The following is a 6,490-nucleotide window of genomic DNA, read 5'->3' as shown; positions in this document are numbered from 1 at the left end:
GCAGGAAGCCATTGACCTCCATAAGGTGGTGTAACATTGCAGTTTGCAACAAGTATATAGCCTAAGCCATCAAAACTGTTCATATGCAAGAACTGAATGTGGAAGAAATGGCTCCTTTTCAGTCATACCTTCTCAAAATAATAATGCTCTTCTTCATGGCTTATGGTTTTGGCATAGGAATGACTTTGGCAAACCTCCTCCAAAGAATACTGAATTCGCTGATTTCTTCTTTTCCACCATCAGGTTTCAGAGCAATACCTAATTGCTCCTTTGCATGAAGGAATCCACATAGGTTGAACCTAGAAAGTGGAACAGGCTGCACAGATGTCAAGAGAAAGCTGGGGATATGATGGCAGACCTGTGTAAACTGAAAGCAGGCAATTACAAAACAGCTCTAGAAGTTATCATGGTTCTTGCCCCACAGGCCTCCTGAGAGCCCTAAGTGGCTAAGTACTGCCCACAGCAGAGACACAACAGCTCAGCTTCACTGGGTCTGGCTTTCCCATCCGCACACTATTATCCCTGTGAGCTAAAAGGAGGGACAGCCCCTGTGCGGAGTGCTCCCTCCCAGGCTGGGCAGTTCTGCAACCAGGAGTCCAGTCATTCACCATTCTCTTGTTTTGCAGTCTCCCAACAGCAGCTGATGACTAGGTAGGATCACCAGTGCATTAATAAAGAACCAGTTATCCCACTTCAGCTGAATCCATTAGGACTACAGGAAAAGTTTGCTCAGTCTAGATCTCTCTGTGCTACCTAAAATACCATCATATTCCATTCTGAGCAAGAAAATGAGATAAAAATGGAACAAATAATTCAAAGTTAGTTGAATTAGGAGAAGCAATATTATTTAGCTTTAATAAGAAGCTAGTAACTGTGCATTACATATTTGCTGTGAATTCATTCTTTACAATGTTACAAAAAAGAGGCCCTTGGAAATCTCTCAATACTGCCTTCTGATATAATTGCCTTTTTTTTTTTTTTTTAACACAGATTCTTACTTCTGGTGATTTAAGGATCACTGGAAGTCTAAAGCTTCATATAGAAATACTGAGAGATGCAGTGGTCTTGGGTTTTAAGTACTTAAAAGTAGGCAGTGAAGGCACTCTTCTGATCCTTGCCCTTTAGGTTTCTTAAAATTAATTGCTAGTGCATATAGTATTGCTCTGTATCACCCACTATATTGAGCACTTACTTCATCCTGCTTTCTTTAACAAAACACTGCCTTTTCATGGATATTTTAAGAGTCTCACAACATCTCAGAGGAGGCTCTTGGTTATACTGTGCACTCCATCAGCTTTCACAGGGACATCAATCTGCATTAATTCTGACACTATCTACAGCAGACCTCTGCATATATTGCCTGTGACAGTTCTCAGTGGAAGCCCATCACTGAAGGCAGGTAAAGGTACCCCAAGGGCAACCAGATCAAAGCTGCCATATGGAATGAAGTCTGCATGGGTATTCCAGCTTCTCTGAAGTCATAGTGTCGTGGTTTAAGCCATGTTGGCAAGTCAGCCACGCAGTCTACTTCCCCCCACCCTCTTTCTTCCCTTCCCTTCCCCCCCGCCCTTGCTTCCAGTGGGATGGGGAGGAGAATCAAAAGAATGTAAATCCCATGGGTTGAGGTAAGAACAGTCCAGTAACTAAGGTATAACACAAACCACTGCTGCTACCACCAATAATGATAAGAGAAATAACAAGGGAAGAGAATACAATACCACCCGCCGAAATGAGCCTGACCAAGCAGTGAGTGCCCTTCCAGGTAACTTCCAGTTATGTCCCAGGCATGACGTGCTGTGGTATGGAATACCTCTTTGGCTAGTTTGGGTCAGGTGTCCTGTCTCTGCTTCCTCCTGGCTTCCCCTCCTCCCTGGCAGAGCATGAGACTCAAAGTTCTTGGTCAGACTAAACATCAGTGTTATCAGTGCTGTTCCCACGCCAAAAGTAAAAAACACAGCACTGCACCAGCTACTAAGAAGGAGAAAAAAAAAATGACTGCTACTGCTAAACCCAGGACTCATAGTTAGGTAATGACTGTGCTACTTGTAACCAGTCTTAGGTGCAGAAAGGACTCTCTAAATGAAGAAAAGAGCAGTAACTGTTAGAGGAGCTGCCACCATCACACACAACTGCTGGACAAGGACTCCACCTCCAGTGGTGTAAGGGCAAACGTTTGGCAATACCCTTATACATAACATACCGAAATAAAGGTGCTTCTTACTGTGCTCTCACTTCTGAAAGATCTCCATTTACTTACCTGCCACCACGTGGATCTCCAACACAAACTAGTGCAGCAGAGAGGTAGGAACATCTGTCTCCTGAGAGGATACTGTTCCTGGTGAAGCAGCACGTATCTCCCTAATCAGTCCACCTGCAAAGTACACTGTTCTCTGCTTCTTGGAAAGGTCTGGAGGCATGTACCTATACGTGTGCAAAACAAAGCACAGTCCATTTGTAAGAGGAAACAGGAAATCAGCTTACAGACATCAGTGAGGGCACGGAAAGCTCCAATAAAGGGCAAAGTAAAGCCAGAAAGCTTCTTTTTTTAAAATAGAGGGATGCATGGGTATTCTAGCTTTCATTTAGCAACCATGGTCTTTCAGAAAAACAGTTGAATAAAACAAAACTACTGGGAAGCAGAAGGATGGACTGGGAGGAAGAGAGGCTCTCTTCCAGCAGAAATACCAACCCTACCTGAGTGGCCTGCTCTTCTCCCTTCCTCAGGGCCCTTTTGCACAATCTTTGCTTGGGAATCTGAGGGCCAAATGCTCCAAGGAGAAATGTATTCATATGTGAATGACAGGATGATGATGTAGCGGCCCATGACAGCAGAGGATAGCAGCATCATAGCCTGACTGTCCCTGAATTTCTTCACTAGAGTTAGTTGAGCACACCACCATGCAGATTTAGAAAGGTGTGTTTCCTTTATGACTATTTGCATGGCTAAGGGGGAGAACAACTTCACTCAACTCAATGTCACTCCCTTTGGCATCTCCTGGAACTTAGATCTCCTGCACACATCACCTGAACAGACCTGTGCAGTGCTAAGGAGAAGGCTGGACTGCTGCTGGCACAAAGACAAACAGGATGGGCTGTTCAGAGCATGGGTGAAGCCAGAGGACCCAGCTTCTGAGAGCCGTCGATCCCACTCTGGCTCGGGCTCACCTCCTCTATCCCTTACTAACCCTACCTGTGAAACAGGGAACAATCTCTTTGTCCATCCTGTGTGAGAACAAACACTTGAAACAGGGAAAGCACTAGCTACTTCAGCTCAACAGTGAACTTGATAATTCTTCGTTCTTTCCTTTGCACATGACAGTTGTCACAGCCCCAGATTCAAGCACTCTCAACTCAGACAATATACTCCTGCACCGCTATCTTTAATTGGCACTTTCCTGCCAAGCCTCAGCATTTTGCAGTGGGCTTTTTCCACATGAGAGCTACGCAAACAAAGCAGCCTGCTGACCCACTTAGCTCTCACGTGAAGGCACATGAAGCTTCGCTTCAGTCAGCAAACAGAAAACGAAATGCGAGAGCAGAAGGTTTTGATTGAAGGGCAGTGAGCAAATGGCTTCAAGGCTCAGCGTGTGCACGTGGGCATGTCTGCATGTGTTCACTCCTTGCAGAAATTTGGCCACCCAAGGAGAAACACCACATACAAAGCAGGTAGTCCTCATGCAGTGTGAACTGAATTTGATTCAAGATTTCCCATTGTCACGAAGGTCCTGTGAGCCATGCAACATCCCCATGGGCCTCCTCCTCTGACCTGGAGTGACTGCCTCCAGGGAGCTCACTCTACCCAGCCAAAACGTCAAGGAAGGCACCAATTAGTGTTAATTGTGGTGTACTTTGTTTCGTGACCAGAGTGAGCTGAAATCCCCCCAAAACCAAACACAGGCTGCTGGCAACAGCCTTCCACCCTTCCTGAGCCAAACCTAGATCTCTAGTCTTAACAAGGCACAGACACTAGGTCTTGTACTGACATCAGAGACCACATTTTCCCTGGCTGCCCTCAGGCCCCTGTGAAGAGACATTTGCAGGTCAAACTAACGTGAGTCCTATTTTTGTCTTGCACTTAAGTTTACATTAAGCAACATTTCAGCCCCATTTCCTCTTCCCTCATAATTCCCCATTTACACCCTTTCAAATGGATTTACCTCTTCCTGTGCTTGTTCTCTATAGTCATCTGAGGGTGCTATTTTATCATTTTTCCACCACCCAAACACTTAAAATTATGCTCATATCTTTTTTTTATATTTGCACATCACACATGCACATACCTTAGCAGCATGAATTCTTTTAATCTTTCAAAAACATTTCCTTTTCATTCTCACCCAAATATTAAGCCAACTGGAAAGTGACACATCAAGGTTAGGAACGCAGTCTGCTCCTGACAAGGAAAAAATGCTGAGCTTCGCAAGGGTGTCTAAGTGGATTAAGATGCTTTTAAAGATTAGGTCACCCTTCACCCCACATGCAGATTTCTACTGAAATTAATGGAAGCTCTTACAAAATGCACTGGAAGGGATGACATTGAATGGCAAGACAGCAAACATATACCGCAGCCCACTGAAACCCAACTGTCCAAATCACCAGCTCCAAATGAGTCTTAACAACCAACTAATAGAACCTATACTATGTGTTAACACAGCAGGATTTCATCTTGTAAAATTATGAACTGATGAGGAAAAAAAGACTGAGCTAATAGTTCTCAGGAGAAAATCTTGGGCTGTGATTTATCTGATAGGGCTGTATTGACAATACACCAAAAGAAAGGTTTGCCATGGGAGAATCCATACTGCCTCTGAAAGTCATGCTTTACACTTGGATAGCTCCTGCCAGCCCAGTGAGAAAGCTCTGGCAGTCCCAGCAGCTCCAGCCCTGGGGCTTGGTTTTCAGGATACAATTCAATAGAACACACTTTAAACATTGCCCAGCTAATAAACCACTTCATGTGGGATACCTGAGGGAAAAGCCATATGGATTTGTCTTACATTTCCTCTGCCCATGGCTTCCAGGCAGATGAACACAGCCCTTCCAACAGGCAGACCTGCAAACGCAGCCTGGCACCTGAAAGTCACAATGGATCTTCTCCAGCTCTCACACCAACAAAACTAAAAATGCTGCGGGTGACAAAGCAGCTGTGCTGCTGCTGCATGGCTGGCACAGACCCCTGCTTGCTCCCCAGCACACCAGTGCCTTCTGCCAGGCATGCTGGATTCAAACAGTGACTCTGAGTACACCCAACAAGCAAGGTACTGCCTGCTCTCTCAAAATGGAGCAACACTTCCAGCCTTGCGAAGCCACCATGACTTCCACGCTTGTTTTAAAGAAAACAAAATACATGCAGCCTGGGGGTCTGTGCAAGCACTTGTGGGAAACTGGCAGCAGTGGACCTGTGGACCGTGCACAGTGCAGCAGTGAACAGTGGCACTAAGGAGCAAGCAGCCTGATTTCCAGGTCTGTGCCTGCTCACCAAGCTCTTATCTTGGTCAGCACTGGAAAAACACACAGAAAAAAACCCTGGGCTTTCCAGGATCAGTATCCTAAAACCCAGCTTTGCTTGTTGTTCTCTTCGCTTTTAAACAAGTTTCAGATCCGGCCCAGGGCCTAGACCCCACGTGGTGGGTCAAGTGCAGGGTCAAACACCTAGCCACAGAAATGAGGTGACCCCAGTGCCCACAGCTCACTGCAGACACCCACCACACCTGTCTCACAGTACTGTAGCATTCGTTCTCAGAATCCCGCCTCCTCTATTCAAAACCACATTTGAAGACAATTATAAACCAGCATTTGCATCCCTGATCAGAGTCAAGACTTACGTAGGAGCTTCTCTGTAGCTTAACCTTTCCCAGCACAGGAGATCCACACAGTCACTGGCCGCAGACACTCGGGTGTGTAACTGGTCCAAGCCTCCCAGGGCAGCCAGAATCTCTGTCCTTGCAATATGCTTAATTAATGCTGGGTAGGAGAAGTGATGAGAGGCCTTGCTGCACCCCGCATGAGAAAATGTTTCCCTTTAGCAATTCTCATTCATGCAGTTAACCATTTCCCTGGCTTGCCCTGACAGCTGCTGGCCTTGGGGAGGGAGGGATGTGCCTGGATTAGTGGTGTCAGGCAGCAGGGTGACACACTGAATGTCATTCCCTACCGCCTCTGTTCTGGGGTGGCCCCCTGCATATTTCTGGCCAAGGTGGTGAAGATTACTGCTGCCTGGAGAGGGATGTTTCAAGACTTTGTGGGTTAGACTGTAAACTCTGGAAAGCAGGATGTGTTTGAGCAGCATCTTGGACAATGAAGGAGTCTGGTCCAAGAGAAGGACCCATGAGTATTCCTGGAAAACACCTAATGGAGATCACATCCGCCATACTCGTTACCCACTTGCCTAGCTTCCAGCTACAACACCCTGACCAGGGGAGGGATGTGCACAGCACCTCACACAATGCAGCCCTACCCTGGCTGGCTACATCACACAGGCAAAGTGAGCGCC

The sequence above is a fragment of the Lathamus discolor genome, chromosome 3 (assembly GCF_037157495.1).
Source record: "Lathamus discolor isolate bLatDis1 chromosome 3, bLatDis1.hap1, whole genome shotgun sequence".
Classification (NCBI taxonomy): domain Eukaryota; kingdom Metazoa; phylum Chordata; class Aves; order Psittaciformes; family Psittacidae; genus Lathamus; species Lathamus discolor.
This window is presented reverse-complemented; position numbering follows the sequence as displayed.